This window comes from Pristis pectinata, chromosome 13 (assembly GCF_009764475.1).
Source record: "Pristis pectinata isolate sPriPec2 chromosome 13, sPriPec2.1.pri, whole genome shotgun sequence".
Classification (NCBI taxonomy): domain Eukaryota; kingdom Metazoa; phylum Chordata; class Chondrichthyes; order Rhinopristiformes; family Pristidae; genus Pristis; species Pristis pectinata.
Window position 1 is genome coordinate 24,582,378 of NC_067417.1, and position 20,090 is coordinate 24,602,467.

At 38.5% G+C, this 20,090-nt stretch overlaps 1 long non-coding RNA gene across 1 annotated transcript; it reads right to left on the reverse strand.

The window, feature by feature from the left end:
- Positions 1–2,047: 2,047 nt before the first annotated feature.
- On the reverse strand, positions 2,048–5,653 carry LOC127577530 (uncharacterized). The gene is made up of 3 exons (XR_007957387.1): positions 5,526–5,653; positions 3,558–3,636; positions 2,048–2,313 (listed from the first exon to the last, which is right to left on the reverse strand). It is a non-coding gene; the product is annotated as an uncharacterized LOC127577530 (long non-coding RNA).
- Between the last annotated feature and the right edge of the window lie 14,437 nt (positions 5,654–20,090).

The window sequence follows — 20,090 nt, forward strand, 5'->3', positions numbered from 1 at the left end:
GCTCCTTACACTTATCACTGAAAGTGGAGGGTATTGGAAAGGGGCTTATGAAGAAAAGCCACGGGTTATATTTAGTTTCCAGAATGAACCCAGGAAAATAACTATTTCAGTAGGCAGTCTATTACCCTTCATAGTTTACAAGTGTAAAACAGCCAACCGATATGGGTTCACAATGGATACAATTCACAGTCTTTTCATTTAAGTCATTTATGTAAATTGTCCACAGTTCAGGCCCAGGACTGACCCTTGTGAACCCCCACCAGGAACTATGTGACATATTAAAAATGACACATTTATTCTTACTACTTCTGTCCTTTAACCAATCTTCTCTCCTTGCTAATTCCTTACCCACAACCCATGAGCCTTTGTTTTACATACTGTAACAAGCAATAACTAATTTATGATACAAAAAGCTTTCTGGAAATCAGATTACTCCATCCACTGATTACCCCATATATACCATGCTAATTATATCAGCAAAAACAAAATTCAATCATATTGCAATCACTTTTCTTCAGACAGGATTTCTTGAAATGAAATTATTAATTAATCTTGTTTCATTATACAAGGTTGGAGTTAGCCTGGTCCCTTATTGGTTCCATGGCATATTATTCTAGAAAACAATTCCAGAATCATCTTATGAACTCATCCTCCAAACTATTCTTTGCCAACTCGATTTGCTCTGTCCAAAGATGAAAATCCCTCCCCCCCCCCCCCCCCCCCCAAGTTTACTGTCCTACCTTTGCTTTTGGCTTTTATCTGATCTCTGAATTAATTCTCTCTCTCTCTCTGGTTGGGTTGCTGCCATCAGTGGCCTTTTGTTTCCTCTTATGTCTTACCTCCATTCATACTGATTCAACTTTGCTCTCTTTTCAGCCAAGATCTCAAAACCGCACTTTTTCATCCATTATGAGAGCTATCCTTCACTCTTTTTTTCCCCCATAAGTCCCCAGGAACATACAATTCCTGACCTTTGTCACCAAACAATCCTACCTTTATAATAGCTATTATATCAAACTCATTTTAGCTTTTTACCATTTTTCTGAAATTAACTTTGATTACACTATCACTGTTACACGCTATCCCTTCCTATCTCACTGCTTATTATTACCCAACCGGTTATCTTTGCTTGATACTTTCACCCATTCCATAACCTCTCCCTTACCTGAACCTTGCAGTGCTATATAGCTTAAAGCCCTGTCTACAGTTCTAGTTATCTGATTTGCCAGGACACTAGGACCAGCTTGGTATGGCATGAATTAACTCCTTCCTCCATAGCATTCTTTGTGATAGGTGTTAACTCTTCAGTGGTAATAGTGGAAGTGGAGGTGGTGGTGGTCTTCCTGCTGCTGAATCTTGCTTAGAAATTTTACATACAGCATGGGCTCCAAGCAATTTTGCAAAAACACAAAGGTACCAACTGGCCACTCAGCACAGCCTTCGTTAGTTTAACCAATTTGTCAAGCTGCACGAAAAATACGTCACTGCAATCAAAACTGGAAGCAAATTGGTACCTGTAGCATGAATTATCAAAATGTGATTCTTTGGCCAAGACAGATAAAAAAGAAATGGATAGCAAGTCAGCAGCATAAGACCACAACTAGCACTAAAAAGTATTCTCCATTGATTAGGTATTATTTTGAACACTTCACAAACTTCTATTATATTATTTCACCATACTATTAAAGAAAAAGAATACTCCGGTACAACAAGTCCAAATGAACTGGAAAAACAAAACTGCTCAGTGCTCCTAGCCAACTCCTTCCACATAACTTGCAAGGATTCTGTGGCAACTATTTAACCTAATAAGTAAAAGCTAATCCAAAGGAAATACCTCTAAATAATTAAAGCTTTGGAAAATTTCTTCTTAACCTCAAGGTTGGGTTTCAAACTGATGCCTTCACGCTGCAAATGTCAGGTTTCAGAATTATATTTTAAACAATAAAATGCAACATTCCAGCACAGAAACATAGACGTATAGACATACATATAGACATGTTTTAAATCACATTTCATGCAGCATGCTCAATACTCCCCAAGTCAAATATACTTACAAGTTGTCATGTTACTCAAACTGAACGTCAGCAACAGAACTGTAAAACTATCATCCAAGATTCTCCAATATATACACTTTAGAAAAGCTGAACTCCAGTTGATGTCAAAATTTCAAATGAGTAACTGTGACCTTCATCCTCATCTACCTTCTCTGTTGCCTTTGCTCTTTTTTCCCCAGTTTCTCTGTTCCTGTGGATGCTGTTCTCATCATGCCACCTTTGATACCAGTACTTCCAATGCATCTTCTTTCTTCCTCAACTGAGAATTAGGGATATAGGGAGAGAGCTGAAGTATGGTATTAAGACAGAGGTTCAACCATGATTGTATTGAATGAAAATGCAGGTTCGAAGGCTGACAGGCTTATTTGTGCTTTTTTTTATGTAAAACATGCATTGATTTCTCAACATAGGAGACCACATCACTGCCTAAAGATTGCACAGCACTGTTTTGTTCAGAGTGATGCAATTCAAAATTGATGTAATACAAAAAAATAGTGCAGCAAGATGTATGAGGGGAGTGGATGAAATTATGCCCATTCTGAAATTGGACTGGAAACTTATGGTCTAAATCCACGCTCCCTCATCGAATGACTTCCCAAGGTTAAACTTGTTCATAATGAAGCCAATCATTGGCAAGTACATTTGAAACCTTCCTGGCATCAATTGAAGCTCCCAGGTTCAGAAAACAGCCATTATTTGTCAGTCACAAAAAAGCAAGGCATATAAACCATTTTCTATATGTAGATATCATTTAAAGGGAGATTCAGTTGACAACAGGACATTCCACAAGGTAGCTCCAAAGCACAGACTCACTGTTCAACATCTCATAAGATACTCAGACAGAGGATAATTGGAGAATTTTACTATCGAGGAACATATGGGTCATGAAGAGGTGAACCCTCCCCTCCAATCCACTGAGGCATTGCACCCAAAATCCCTCCTAATTAAATGACCTTCCACCCATTCCTGAAGGATATGAAGTAAATAACCTTTCTCGTACAGATTTATAAGCTTGATCTTTTTAAGTGGGAGATAGCATTAACATAAAGTACCAATAAAAGTATCAAAAGGCTAATGTCCCTTAGAACTTTCTGTAGTTAAGTTTGCAGCTACCAGAAATCACACTCGTTCAAAGAACAACAAAAATGTGGTATATTCTGCGGATTTTGTGGCGACTAATCTCCAACCATATTGTGCAATAGAAAAATAACAGGTTGACATTCAGAATATGAATAATTTGCAGCACGTTGTGTGGAATGGTAGTATGTAGGGGAGGAAGACTTTTGCCTGATGATTCCCAAACCTCTCCACCACTGGGGAATTACATACGTCATCTGGGTCTGTTGTTGGCTAACTGATAGAAGTGAATCATCATATTTGGGCAACCTCCATTCTTATGATGTCAAGTTGCAGGAGAGATATTAAAATGAAAACATTTGCAGGCACTAAAGACAAATATCAACCAGTGAAATGAACTATTAGCTCAAGCATGCAGTGTCTCACCTAGGTCCCCGAAAAGATCAACTCCAAGAGCTGCAAATATGAAAAACAGCAGCATGAACAAGAGACCAAGATTTCCGACCTGCAAGAAAGATAAAGACCATGAAGGATTTCTCCCTGGCTGAAAATGTAGGACTTGCACAAACGATGCCTTAAATTAGTTATCATCTTCTGTCTAATGAATGCCAATCTTGGATCATTAAAGAATTCTAATTTTTTTGATAAAATAATGCTGGAATATTTTCCAGTTTTCAACCATCCAGAATTAGTTATAATAGGGGTACATACTGAATATGGTGGATTCAAGGTGAAACAGTGGATTAGAAATTATTGATTAGAATATCAACATACAAATGTTCAAAATGTTTATTTCACATGCAATTTCAATTTAAAGGAAACACTAATAAAATGAATGTATCCTAGTTAATTAATAGTTAATTATTCATAAACTAATATTCCAAATGGTAACTTCTAGGCTTATACTCATTACAGTATGAAATGTTTTTAACTAAGTGACAAATAATAAGACATAAGAGCAGAATTAGGCCATTCAGCCCATCGAGTCTGCTCTGCCATTCGATCATGGCTGATTTATATTTCCCTCTCAACCCCATTCTCCTACCTTCTCCTCATAGCTGTTGATGCCCTTACTAATCAAGAACCTCCGCTTTAAATATACGCAATGACTTGGCCTCCACAGCCAGCTGTGGTAATGAATTCCACAGATTCACCACCCTCTGGCTAAAGAAATTCCTCCTCATCTGTTCTAAAGGAATGTCCTTTTATTCTGAGGCTGTGCCCTCTGGTTCTAGACTCTCCCACTACTGGAAACATCCTCTCCATGTCCACTCTATCCAGGCCTTTCAATATTCGGTAGGTTTCAATCCTCATCCTTCGAGACTCCAACAAGTACAGGCCCAGAGCCATCAGATGCTCTTCATATGTTAACCCTTTCATTCCTGGGATCATTCTCATAAACCTCATCTGGACCCTCTCCCATGCCAGCACATCCTTCCCCAGATATGGGGCCCAAAACTGCTCACAATACTCCAAATGTGGTCTGACCAACACCTTACAAAGCCTCAGCATTACATCCTTGCTTTTATATTCTAGTCCTCTCGAAATGAATGCTAACATTGCATTTACCTTCCTTACTACCAACTCAACCTGCAAGTTAACCTTTAGGGAATCCTGCATTAGGACTCCCAAGTCCCTTTGCATCTCCAATTTCTGAATTTGCTCCATTTAGAAAACAGTGTACGTCTTTATTCCTTCTACCAAAGTGCATGACCATACACTTCCCTATGCTTGTTCCATCTGCCACTTCTTTGCCCATTCTCCCAACCTGTCCAAGTCCTTCTGCAGACTCCTTACTTCCACCTATCTTTGTATCATCCTCAAACTTGGCCACAAAGCCATCAATTCCATCATCCAGATCATTCACATATTATGAGAAAAGTAGTGGACTCTGGGTTACTGATGTGGATTGAATAGCGGTTTTCTGCATTGACTTGAAATTTTATTTTTGCAAAATTTCAGTTGTCCCAACTGCAAGTCCCAAACATGCACCAACAGCAAAAACAGAGACAGCATTTGAGCTAATCAGTTTTTAACGCCTATTTTCGCTTCCCAACGGATTTGGTTTAGTTTTTGAATTTATTTTAAGATATTTTAAACCATATGTTTCTCATCTACATCATTAAATGTGCAAATAAGAGGGAGGGCCTTTGAGGAAGGAAAGAACACCCTGACAAAATAACTTCCCTCTACGTTTTCCCAAGCAAATGGGGCAAAGAAGCCATGTTGGCAATGTACTTACAAGACCCGCTGCACATTCCACAAATATTCAATTATTTTTCATAACCACAGAATTTAAATATCAGAACCACTTTGCCCAGCCAGTTTTTTATTCATTCTTCAGGCTGACAAGAATTGGCAAAATATTAGAAAAAATTGCAAAAATACATTTACCTGCCCTGACCACCGAACGAGTGATTGCCCGTCGACCACAAACGTTGAAGGGCCATGATGTGCGGAGCAACGGTCACCGCCCAGTTCCCGCGCGGTGGCAGCAGGTGCACCGGCCGCGCGCTCTCGCCCGCACGCTTAGTGCGGTCTCAAGCTTCAAGTCATCAGTACACTATTTGAGCTAAATAAGCTGCCGCAGTGTATTCAACGAGTTTGTAAAATGCTTTTGTTAAACATTTGAAACGTTGTATCATTTAAAACTATAAACTTATTTCCAAATTTCCCTGCAAGAGTTGCGTTTATTTTGGCAGTAGAAATACCCTGTGTCAACCCTTGTAACATCTCCTTGCTTAAATAATAAAACAAACAAATTCGTCACGACGAGATGAGAATTTGGTTGCACCGTTAACAATCTCATTTGTGTCAGTCAAATTTCATTTGTGAGCAACACATTTTTAGCCGTTCGAGAAATCCTGCAATTTTCGAAGAAGCGCATCTTACACCAAAAGGACTTAGGATGTGTTGAGTGTAATTCCACTATGTTCTAACAAAAATAGATATTTTCCAGGTATACAGGACGACATTCAGCCATAGAAAAGTCTAAGATGATTTCAACCCCACCCGAGGCTTCAATAACAAAGGACTAACTTTCAATTCACTTTAAAACCAATTTTCTCCACGATATTTTAGTTTAACAAAACGAGGGTATCACTGCATGTTCAACCGATAATCGAAACTGAAATTATGATGTTAATACTAAACGCTATTGCTGAAACAAGTTTAATTGATAAAACTTCAATCACAACCACTCATGAAAATTCCAAAATTCCCTGTAAATCTGTGTTCACACTGTCTTTTGCTTTGTGCCAAAGTAAAATTATCTTCCAGTTTTGCAGATGCTCTATATGAATTTTACTATCTTCCTGGCTGTAGTTAGGAAGATAGTAGAATTCATATAGAACATCTGCAAAACTCAACAACATGGTGCAATTAGAAAAATATTGCAACATATCCATGCTTCAACATAGAAAGAGAGAGAGAGGTGTAAATATTGACAGCCACAATTGCCTAAACTGCCTTAGGTAATGAGATTCTGGCCCTATCCTGTAGTACATTTGTAACCACAGAAATGGCATTTTTCTGTTGGGAACATCTTACCAAGATGAAATCACTTCTTGCATTTCTCATTGCCAATTTACATGCAAAAGATTTTGCTCCCTGAAAACCTTTGCTGGATAGGTCCTCCTGCTGAGAGCTTATTTCCCCAGCCCCTTTTCTAGCCCTACTATAGTGCCCTCTTCTCATTTTCTGGGATGGCTGATATGTCACACAAGAGGTGGTTGGGTAGACTAGGCCACTATTTTCTGGTATTTAGAAGAATGAGAGGCATCCAAATATCATTGAAACATACAAAAATTCTTAAAGGGCTCCACAGGGTAAATGTGGGTGGATGTTTCCACAGGCTGAGGAATCTAGAATTAGGGGTCAGAGTGTTAAAATAGGGGGGCAACCATGTAGGACTGAAAATTTCCTCACCAAAAGGATAGTGACCTTATGGAATTCTCTGCCCAAGAGGATTGTGGAGGATCAGTCACTGAATGCAATCAAAACAGATTGATAGATGTTTGGAGACCAATGGATCAAGGGATATAGAGACAAGGCGGGAAGATAGTGTTGAGGCAGCATATATTGCCATATATTGTTGTATGCAAAATAGAGGCAAGGTACTGAATGCCCCACTCCTTCTCCTATTTGTTATGTTCTCAATAGAATAGTCACTATCGCTCATCACTTCTCCGAAATACTGGCTCTGATCTGATTGAAACACTGGATCCACAGTAGTTTAAAGGTTATGCATGATATCATGAAAGCTCCCATATTTTCTGATTGCAATCAATAGCATTGGAGAAACTGGCAATACTACAACTTGTTGGCCCTCACAATCAAAGTTTGCAAGCCTGACACATGACATAAATTGAGCCACTCTGACAGAGTCAGATTGGTGACTTACTTTGTGGGGAATGCATAGCAAATTGACTGATCAGACAGAAGTCTCCTGTGGCCCACTGAAATGAATTTAGAGGACTAAAGATGAAAGCTGTATGTGCTGAGGACTTTACAGCCAAATGCGCAGCAAGAATGCATTTAACTCAAACCAACATTGAAGGGGTCAGACGGTTGTACTGTAAAGGCAGTTCTGTGGCCCTCATACATAAAATCTGACCAATCTTCACAATCCCATCATACCATGAGGAACCAAGGGACTTTGTGTTGAACTTTTATACCAAATTGGTACCTGAAGGAAATGCTGATGAATTTGCTTTCCTTGAACTTCTATTCTGGCTGCATATCAAACTAACAAATCTATAGAGAGGTGGTAACCTTGGCTTCACCAGTCACATTTAATGTCTGCCCTATGACTCAACCCCATCCCTATCTCACAGTAACCCTGCAATCAGTTCAGGTTCCCAACAGCTTCCCCTCTTTCACTCCCCCACTGACACCGATAGGGGTCATAATCACAACCAACTTGTCCCTTGTATGCCAATCCAACAGCAGAGAGTGATTCTTATCCATGATGGCCACCAACTTACCTGATCATCCATTCAACTCAACACTTACACCATGGACACTTGCCCAATGCCTGACTGTTCCCTTACAGCCATTCACCCAACTGCTGACCCAATCACCAACCTGAGCCAGATCACATGTGGACCCAGAGGAGCCATTAGCCCTCTCTTCACCACTCTGGACCCAGCCTTGGTCCTGAAAATGCTAAAAATGGCCAATGCAGTTAGATTAGCTCCCAGCAGGCCCGTGATTAAATAGTCATTGGCCTGCTGTTACTGCACTTCTAGCATACTGATTAGGGCACAGTTGAATCTCTAGGCCTTTTCCCTTTTTTTGGGTACACATTGCCCCAAATTGAAATTAATTTTCCACAGATTTACCCATTCTGCAAACCTACCAATAATTCAGCATATCGATTAACACTGCCACCTACCTGCTTGCCCTTGACATAATTAGATACATGATTTTTCTATGCATTTACATTGCATACTAAATACAGTGAATAGTTGCAGGCCCAGAAAAAGTTATTTGAGAGACACTAGTCACTTCCTAACAATTTGCACACTTTCCCATTATCCCTAATCTGTCTCAATTTCCTACCCAGGTCAATAATTACCTCCAATTCTGCAAAATTTAACTTAATAGCCTCCCAGATCAACAGAAAATTTAACATATTCAGTCCTTAATTACAGACTTCACTAATTTTCCACCAATAGATGTTAGGCTAATTGTTCTATAGTTAACCCAATTACTTTTCTTAAATGGTAGAGTGACATCTGCAATGGCAAACATTTTGAAAGATTTTTGGGACATCTGCCATCTCCTCATTTGATGCCTTTATAAACAAGGGGTAGAACTAGTGGAATCCCAGTGCACATCAAACCCATAATTATTTCCAAAGTCTAAGTATCAGTTTATGCACTTCCAAGGACTTCTGTATTCATCTTTGTTATCTTTTTCCAAGGCCCCTGATTTGCAAAAAAGGTAACCAACCTACACTGTGTGCAAACTTCATTCCATTTCAGAACAGTAGGTGTGATCATATCACATAACTTTCCAGTTTTGCAGTTCTTTCCAATGAGGACGCAACTATCCTTGGTTTAGCAAACTCCCTGACACCACAGTCAAATCACAAAGTCCACATACCCAGCCACTTGTGACAGTGTCCAATATGTAAACACACTCAAAAATAGGGAAGACATTTTCTAAATCCACATAAATGCATTCCTTCTTCAGATAACCATGAATGTGCTGTCAAGACATTCAGCACTCCAGAGATAAATCTTTGTGTAACTATAACATATGAAATTCCTTCAGGATCATGCTAACCTTGCACTTAGAAAGCAATATGTTTTCACAAGATAGTGTTAGGTTTTTCATTATCTAATTATGCATGTTTATTTGGCTTTCATGTTGTTATGTTTCAGGACATAAATACCAAGTTAATGAATTTCAGCATCTAATCATTTTTTACTTAAACTGTTTTTTTAGCTTCCATTTTTTAAAAAATCCTCATGATTAATTTGAGTACAAAATTGAATTTTCAACTTTTTAGTAAAGTATTGACAACAGGAATATCAGTTCCTTTATTCTACATTAACATTGCATAGAAATATGTCATAGTTTTCCTTAATGGAACAGAAGGTCTCATCAAGACTTGAATATGCCAAATGGGCTGCCATTCCAAGAGAGATATTGCTGTCCTATTTGCTCTTTAGCTGAATGTTAAATTACAATGGAAAATATTAATGCTGGTATTCTCAAAAGATGAAACCTAATGGCTCTTCTGGCTAATTGTATTTATGCCTTTGTAATCTACATATGTATGCTTAAGTCAGTGAATCAGTTATACTGCAGTTTTCTTGGCTCAAATCCCAAAAATAATCAGAGCAAATGCAGGAAGAAAATTACAGTAGATGCTAGAGATGCTCCAATGCAGAAAAAACTCAACACAACCAAATTATCAGAAAGTATCTGTTTAGAAGGCCTCACTGCCCCTTCTAGGAATGCCAATCTCATGTTTCCCCTCTTCAACCATAGAACACTACAGCACAGAAAACAGGCCATTTGGCCCTTCTAGTCTGTGCCGAAACTTTATTCCACTAGTCCCATTGACCTGCACCCAGTCCATAACCCTCCAGACCTCTCCCATTCATGTATCTATCCAATTTATTCTTAAAACTTAAGTGAGCCTGCATTTACCACATCAGAAGGCAGCTCGTTCCACACTCCCACCACTCTCTGAGTGAAGAAATTCACCCTAATGTTCCCTCTAAACCGTTCCACTTTCACCCTAAAGCCATGTCCTCTCATACTTATCTCTCCTAATCTAAGTGGAAAGAGCCTACTCGCATTTACTCTGTCTATACCCCTCATAATTTTGTAAACCTCTATCAAATCTCCTTGCATTCTTCTATGCTGCAAGGAATAAAGTCCTAACCTGTTTAATCTTTCCCTGTAACAACTCCTGAAGACCCGGCAACATACTAGTAAATCTTCTCTGCGCTCTTTCAATCTTACTGATATCCGTCCTATATTTAGGTGACCAGATTCAAAATAATTTGAATTTGTTTCTCTTTTACCCAGTGCATTTTCAGTATTATCTTTTGCTGATTGTTGCTTGCTAAGATTAGTTTCACAACTCCATATCATCCTTTAAACACATTCCTCTATCTGCAATCCAGAGTAAAGGTCTTGGACCTGAACTTCGTGAGGTACAATAGCAAAAGAATATAGCCCATCAGAAAGTACTTTCCCGCAAATTACTTTACACCCAGTACACTTTACACCCAGTATAAAAAGTTTAAGCTTCTGAAGCATTGCTATTGGACAATTTTATCAAACTGTTTGATGAAGATCTCAGGTTACAGTTAATTGTTCATACCGTCTTCACATTGGTAATCTTGGTTATCCCTGTTCTCAACTTTAATGGCTCAGGCTTTACAGGAATCTCATCAATATTTGTGTATCAGGTTACTGACATTCTGTATGAGAGACCATTCCGTATCATTGCAAACATCAGAACATTTAGCCCCTCCAGCCTCATTTCTCCATCTGATAATCCATGACACCGGATCAATTACTACTACAACAGCTGGGCAGAAGAATGAAAACACCCAACATTTTTACATGTTTGCTTGACTTCAATGGCATCCACTTTCCGTTGAACATTCAGTCCTTTACAGCTTATTCTAAAATGTGCAGCACTTTCTCATTTCTTCAAACCATCTGGGCAACATGCTAATAACACTGCTTCTCTCCCTGAAAATCTCACTCTGATTGCTACCACAAGCAAGAGGAGCAATACTACAAGAGAACAGATACTCTCATAAATATTGGTACTGATTATCAAACAAAAACAGATCATGAAAAATACTCAGGCAGCTTCAGTGTAGAAAGTAACAGTTTATATTTCAGGTCATTTCTGAGAGATCATCAAACTTAAATATTAATTCTGTTTCTCATTCCACGGGTGCTGCCTGTCCTGAGAATCTCTGTTTATTTTTATTTCAGATGTCTAGCATCTGCGGTATTTTGATTTTGACATTTTTTGATTTACACCTTGCTGTATTTATCAGCTGAGCCATTGGGTTAATCATGACCTCATTCACTAGCAGGAAATGCATGGAGGTGGGTGTAATACAGATTTTATATTTACCCTATTATTCTCCATTGACTTTAGAGAATAATTTTCCACTGGGTCTGATTTTAATGTTACTCACAATCCTGTCAGTTTACTATCAGGCTACAGGTTAGATTAAAACTTTCCCTTTCCTGTAGGCCAGTGCTCTTCATCAATAACTCCAAATGCAATGGAAATGTACATTCTGCTCTAATACAAAATAAGCAAACAGGTACCCTGCTCTTTCTTATTACTGTGCTTTTTATGGCCTTTGTACAACTGCATAAATTCCTCCACAGGCCACAAATCTATGAGCTGTTGATGAAGGAGCCCTGTCCCTTATCCCCCAAAGAGAATGTGATACTCATAAAGTGTTTGTGAGCAAGTTATTCTCTATGCCACTCACAATGCCATTAGTTAAAATCAGTTTGCAATCAGATAGAATGAAGATCTAGCTCACAGCTGATCATCATTGCCCTCACACGTAGCGTCCTATGCTTCATGGTATCTAAAAGTGATATAGATTTACATCTGTTTTCCTGCCATGTCAGATCATGGGGATTCCATAGTCATGATCAAGCAAATATTCACTGAAAGAATTGTAAACATCTTGGTGGGTGTGGATAATTCTCAAATGTCCTGGCATATGTTATTTAATGCAGCACTGTGTTATGCATTTTGTTCTGAGATTCAGGTGCCTCTGCAAAATAGTACTGTAGTATAACTGTTTATAAGGCAATCCAATACAGAAATTGTTAATGCATTTCTTGACAGAAAGAGAAGTCATCACAAGCAATGGATGGATACAAGTGTATGTCTGCCAGTGAGAAATTACTAAGCATCTCATGATGGCCAAAGCTGCCATAGATCCCTCATTGGGTTTTTATACAGCAAGGAAAAAAATAACAACCTGGAACTGCCATGTACATTCACCTACAAATATGGTGGTCTATTACCGTTTCTTGTGAAACATCACTTTATATCTTCCTCTAGTGTTAATAATTACACCTTCTCTGTGAGCCTACTTTTATACAAGATTTTGGTTCATTCACAAGTTAATGGAGGACGATCTGCCAGATATAACATCAAAAACGATAACATGCCTGGTGGCAGAGAGAAAAAGTTGAAATACAAGTGGTCTTATGATACACAGGATACTGAAGCAGTGAAAATGGATGAGAAAAAGATTTACAAGAATGGTACCAATATTCAGAAGTTATAGATACTGGGACATTTTTAATAGGTTGTGGCTTCTTAGGAAAAAAAACTGGAGTTATGTATTGAATATTGGTTCAGTACATTAGATTACAATCAGGAATAATTGATCCATTTTCTTGCTGGCCATTAGGAATAAACCAGCTTTATTAGCAAAGAGGTAAGATGTTGCCCATCTTAGCCATATCTAAAATAATCTTAAGAAGCCTATGATACACCTTAAGAGCAACACAAAAGTGCACTCAATGATTCAGTTTTTATCTACTCCATACAATCCACCATTAGAATAGGAACAGAAACCTTACCCAATTATTGGGAATGAGATCTGATTTCTACATGAGAGCACTGGAGACAGCATGTAAATTCAGCCAAGATTTTACCTGCTGCAGAATGAGAGGATAGTAACTCAAAATATGTTTTAGATAATTAGTTAGCGAGTAAGGAATAAAACCTTGGTTATGTGGACATCTATGGCACTATCACAGAAAATAAAATGTATTCAAGCTTGAATACAATAATTCTACAATGGAATAATTTTGGTGCATCATTACTTTTGAAATTCAGTTTAGTTTTCAATGGAACCATATTTCAACAATACATTTATTTGCAGCAATATTGCTTGTGCAGTGCAAGCAGGAGAGGGCCACCTTGTGCAAATGTATGATAAAAATACAAAATGAACATAACAGGGGAAATTATGACAAGACCTTAATATATGTTGGGAATTCAAGTTTGGCGTGATTATTCTTCACTGATATTGTGAGATGGCAGAAGTATTTCCATAATTTTTGTTGTCAGGGGAACAAAATTTATAGCTAAAGGCAGAATTACTCAATGGCTAAGTGACAAAGTAGTAAAAATTGTTTGAGTGGTAAAGGAATGGATCTGCAATGTCTGACTATTAAAACACTGCAGATGCAGGAAGTCTGAAATAAAACAGTAAATACTGGAAAGCTGTAATCGGTCAGGCAGCATTTGTGGAAAAAAATAGTCAATATTTTGGATTGATTACCTTTCATTAGAACTGAGAAATCTTAGGTGCTGCCTGAGCTGCCAAGAACCTGAGAAATTGAAAGTAACAAACCTATTTAAGTTCAGAACTTAATGATGTTAAAATTATTAGTTGTCAAGGATTTGATAACATATTTAGATTAATATGCAAATTATCACAATATAATGCATGATCAAATATACATGTCCTTCCCAGTTTATGAACACCCGACTTATGTACAGCATGTAGCGATGGGCTACGTACTGAGCTAGGAATAACAACGTAGTCGGTGGGTTGAACTCAAGACTGGTTTATTCGAATCTTGCTGCGCTGGCTTTTAAGCAGTTAAGTTCCCGCGCTTGACACGCGGCAATGATGTCAGAGGTGCGCCAACCGAACCTCTTCCCACGCGTGGGCTTTCTCCCCTCACAGTTGAAGAAGGCGGCCCAGCGCCATTTTGTGGCTGGCCTGTCTGCTGAAGCGCGCGCCAACTTTGGAGCCGGTTCGCTTGCGTCGAAGGTGGGTCGCAACGAGCATTTGGGAAACCGGCAGTATGTATTTGCCAGTTGCTGTGGGGCTGCAAGCATCTTCTGCTGCCTGAGAACCCAATTTGCAGCTGCATTTCCAACTTGCGAACTGTTCGGGTTAGAAACAGTTCACAGGAACAGAACCCTGCCATAACACTGGGGACGGCCTGTACTTAGTTTTTTTAACGTCTATCTAGACATCTATACAGAGCTCAACTGCCATTTTATGTGTGTACCAACAACAAGAGTCCTATTATGATATTATCTTCTTTTTCAAGTTTGTACTTAAACAACATTGGTTTGTACTGTTGAGGCAGATTTGGAAATTGCTTTTATGGGAAGGTAAGTCAGGAATTGCATTACCAATGCTGACATCAGCATGCCCCATTATCCAAACAATCCAACAGAGGGATTATGGACTGGTTAAGTGAGTGGGCAAATAAATTGACAGATGGGGTAAAATGTGAACAAATGTGAGGTTATTCACTTTGTTAGGAAGAATAGGAAAACATATTTTTAAAACAGAGTGCCCTGAGAGACATTGGTATCCTCATACACGAATCTCAAAAAATCAGCAAGCAGATACAACAAACAAGCACCAAGTTGGTCTTTATTGCAAGGGTTTGGATAAAGGAAGTTTTGATGTAATTACACAGGGTTTTCTTTTGTCCACACTGAAATATTATGCACAGTTGTTGTTTCTTTACCTCAGGAAGGATTTGCTTACTTTGGTGTCAGTATAGTGGAACCCTACTGGCATCATAAGGCACTGAAACAAACCTTTCATTGTCTAAACTAACCATCGTGTAGCCAGTTGCATTAGCCCCATTTCATTTTCCCAATATTCCCCTCAACTCCCTGCAGATATAATAACCCACCTATACACTAGGGGCAATATATAGTGGCCAATTAACCCACCAACCAACACATTTTTCAGTTATGAGAATACCCAGAGGAAACATCACAGTTACAGGGAAAACAGCAATGGAGAACAGGACTGGACACAGGTTGCAAGAGCTGTGAGGCAGCAACTTCACCACTTGTGCCACTGTGCCACCCTCAAAAATGATTGCTGGGAATAAGAGAGCTACCAGACGAGGAAAGATTATGTAGAATGGCACTGCATTCTTTGGAGCTTATGAGAAATGATCTTAAGAAAACACAAGTTTTTGAAAGGGCTTGATAGGATGGATGCCAAGAGGCTAGTTCCCTTGGCTGAAGAATCTAGAAGAGTAGTGCACAGTTTTTTGGTGGGAATGGCCAGATGTACAACTCACACCACTTCTGAGGGTCAATCATAAGAAAAACATTTTACTTTAACCTTGCATAACAAGGTGCAAATAGTTTTAGACAAAAACATGTGTAGGAATTTACAAATTAGGAGCAGGAATAGGCCACCTGGCCCTGGAGCTGGCCCTCCCATTTGATAAGATCATGGCCAATCAGATTATAACTTCATCTACACATTCCCTTCCCCCCTTTATAACCTTTCACCATTTTACTTATTAAGAAACTATTTTCCTCTGTCATAATAATATTCAGGCTCTGCTTCCATCACCCTTTGAGGAAAGAGTTCCAAAAGCTTTGTGACCCTGAGAGAAAATACTTAGTTTCATCTTTCTGAAAAGGATGATCCCTTACATTTTAAACAATGACCTTGAGCTCTAGATTTTTCCACTCGAAGAAACATCCTCTCCACATCAATCATGTCAAGACTCCTCGGGATTTTATATGCTTCAGTCAAGTCCCCCCTCACTTTAAACTTCAGTGGATACAAGCCCAGCTTGTCCAACCTTTCCTCATAAGACAACCCACCATTCCAATGTAATAGTCTAATAAAGCTTCTCTGAATGTTTCCAATGCATGAACATCCTTCCTTAAATAAAGAGACAAATACTGTACGTGGTACTCCAACTGTGGTCTCAATGAACTGTGTAACTGAAGCATAACTTCCTTATTGTTCTATTCAGTTCTCTAGCAATAAATAATAATATTCTGTTACTTTCCTAATTACTTACTTCACCTGTATACTAGTTTTTTTGTGAATCATACACTGGGACATCTAGATCTGTCTGCATGCTCTCCAATTTAGAATAAGCTTATTTTGCTAATTTGTGCCAAAATGGTTAATTTCACATTTTCCTGCATTAAACTCTATTTGCTAGATCTTTGTCAAATCACTACATATCCTTTGTAGTCAGCTTCTGACCTTTTCACCATTTACTACACAACCTACCTTTATGTCATCAGCCAGTATAACAACCATAATTCAGTGCCTTTATTCAAGTCATTTATACAAATTGTAAAAAAATTGTGCCCCTTGTGGCACACCATTTGTTACATCTTGCCAACCAGAAAATACCCATCTATGCCTATTCTGTTTCCCATTACCCAAGCAATCTTTCATTGATACCAATACATTTTCTACTATACCATGAGTTTTTATTATCTGCTATGGCTTTTGATGTAGCACCTTATCAATGTCTTCTGGAAATCCAAATATATCAAGTACATCCATTGATTTCCTTTTATAAGTAACATACAAGGACATAAGAAATAGGAGAAGGAGTTAGCCATCCAGCACTTGGAGCTTGTTCCATCATTCACTGAGATCTTCCATCTCAGTGTCATTTTCCAGAACTAGCCCCATACCTCTCAATTCCCTCAAAGTCCAGAAATCTATTGATCTGCACTTTGAATGAATACATAACTTAGTCTCAATAGCCTTCTAGGCTAAAGAATTCCAAAGGTTAACCACCTTCTGAGTTCAGAAATTTCTCATCTCAGTCCTAAATGGTTTCCTCTTTATTCTAAAACTGTGCTCCCTGATCTGGGATGCCTCAGTAGGGAAACATTTTTCCTGTATTTAGCCTTCTTCTAAACTCTTACATCTGCACAATTTCTCATCGTACAGCAAGTGTGGAACCAGTCCAATGTACCTTCTCTGCACTCCTTCTATGGCAAGGAGTGAAAAACTGTACACAATACTCCAGGTGCAATATCACCAAAGCCAACAGTTGCAATAAGACTTTATTACTTCTGTTTTCAATTCTTTTCATAAAAAAGGCAAATATACCATTTGCTCTCCTGATCACTTGCTGCACACGTCCATTGGTTTGCAGTGAAATGTGTATGAGCTCCCCCAGATTCCCTTTTAACATCAACACTATTCAATCTCTCATCATTTAACAAATACACTGATTTTCTGTTCTGTGCATCAAAGTAATAAACACACATTTACTCCACATTGTATTCCATCTGCCATGTGCTTGCCCACCTGCCCAGTTTGTCCATTTCCCCTTGAAACCTTGACAATTCTCCTCCATTCTCTTAAACCCACACAATTTTGTTTCATCAGAAATTTGTAAATACATTTGGTTCCCTCAGCCAAATTGTTCATATAGATTTTAAAAAGCTGTGGCTTAAGCACCAATCCATACAATACCCCATTGGTCACAGCCTGCCAACCAGAGAACAATCTGTTTATTCCCACCCTTTGCTTTTTTGTCCGATAACTAATCGTCAGTCCACAGCAGTATATTACCCCCAATTCCATGTTCCACAACCTTGTTGATCAACCTCCTGTGCAGGACCTTACCAACATCTTTTGAAAATCTCAAATATAACACATCAACAGTTCCTCCTTACCTATTCTGGTAGTCACTTCCTCGAGTCAAGTGTGATTTCCTGTTCATAAATCCATGATTGCTCTGCTCAATCTTATTATTACTTCCTTGTTATAGATTCCAACATTTTGCTGACTACTGACATCAGGCTAACAGGTCAATAGTTCCTTGCTTTCTCTTTCCCTCCTATCATAAATAGTGTAGTCATATTTGCTACCCATCAATCCACAGGAACAACTCCAGAATCCATAGCATATGCTACTTTTCTAAAGAACTCCAATGAACTGGTCAAACAAGATTTGTCCACAATGAAAAACCACAATGAATGGATCCTACCCCTTCCACCACAAACTCCTATCCAGCTCTGGATCACAGTGGCATCCAGGCAAACCAAACTGCTGCGGATGTAACAGATCTCTTGCAGTACCATCTGTAATATGTAGTAATTAACCACTTAATTAGTTTATACAATAAATTGCTTTATTTTTCATGTATTATTACCTTTCAATCTGACTCATCATTATCCTGAACTCACCAAAACGTCAACTCTGAAATCAAAGTTCTTGAGCACCACTATATGTATACTACACAATGCTTTAGGAACCCCATTTTCAAACACCTAAGCTAAATCACCCAACTTTGAATGATTGAAATTCAACAGTAACAGACTTCCCACAATACAATGGTAGTGAAGGGTGTCATTCTTAAGGCAATGGGAAAAAAACAGCCAAAAGCTACAAGGATGTGACTTTAAACTAAACTTTACTGATAATTTAATATAGAATTAAATTAACTCAGCTCTTTCTCACTAAGACCCTTACTCAGAGGACAGCTGTGCTCAAACCATAATTGAAGACACAAATGCTGAAGTTTGTTAAAACAGACCATTAATAGTGGATGTTTTCTTCAGATGAATGTGATGTACTGCTTTAGTTTTGGGTAGATCAGGCTTTAGTTTTGATGTTGCCAGATGTAATACTGCTTTAAGATTATTATCTGTAACCTGATTATACATTCTAGATTTGTTGACCTTCAGCAGAGAGAAGGCATGCTTACAAATGCATGTACTGCCAAGGAAAACAAGTAAATTTCATGGCTCACTGTCATCGTTTTGGAAGCTGTTCTGAGTCTAGACCATAGAAATTGAGCAGATTTTCTTCCTGGTGTTTGTTGCAAAATGAGTCAGAACATTGCAGGTCAATAAGTTCAAGCCTCTGGCTCAGCTGAAATGCATCAGCAAATAACTTCAGTTTTCCTTCATCTCTACAAAACTGAGAATCATTGCTCCACTGAGTTACAAAGCCTCTTCTCAACTTCTGAATAGGAGTCAATGTGATTTGCCTGGTGAGATCGGATATACATTGCTCCTTCCCCCACAGTCAATCATTTCGATCGCTATACTGCACAGTAAGTTCAAAAAGGAAAGCAAGATCACAAAGTCAGTGAACATCCTCTAAGCATCCATCATAGGCTTTGCTATCACCATCAAGAAAGCTTTGATCTCAGCAATGTCACAAACTTCTTCAGTTCTCTAGCTTACTAAGCCACTTCATTTCTGCATGATAAATTACATCATCATGCTCAGTGTTTGAAACTGATGGTGATTGAAATGATGTAAGTTCATGAAGTTGACAATGGATGAAAGTACATCTATCACATGTGCGAAAGATTTTTGCCTCACTGATTTTGTGGGTGAATAATACAGTGATACTGAATAAGCAGATTGTCTTGAACATTCTGATACTGTTCCAGATGTGCAATGATTCAGTTATATACACCTGCCAAAATGTCAGCCACTTTATTCTATTCGAAACCCAAAGACTTAATTTGAGCAGAATTGATTGTAGCTGGCTTCAAAAAAGAAAGCAGAGACTGGGAGTAAAAGGTGAAAAAAAGGTCAGTAGTGGTGTTCCACAAGGATCAGTGCTGGGATCAGGACTGCAACTACTGCTGTTTATATTTCACATAAACTCACATTTGGACTTCCGATTCAAGAAAATAATTGCTAAGTTTGCT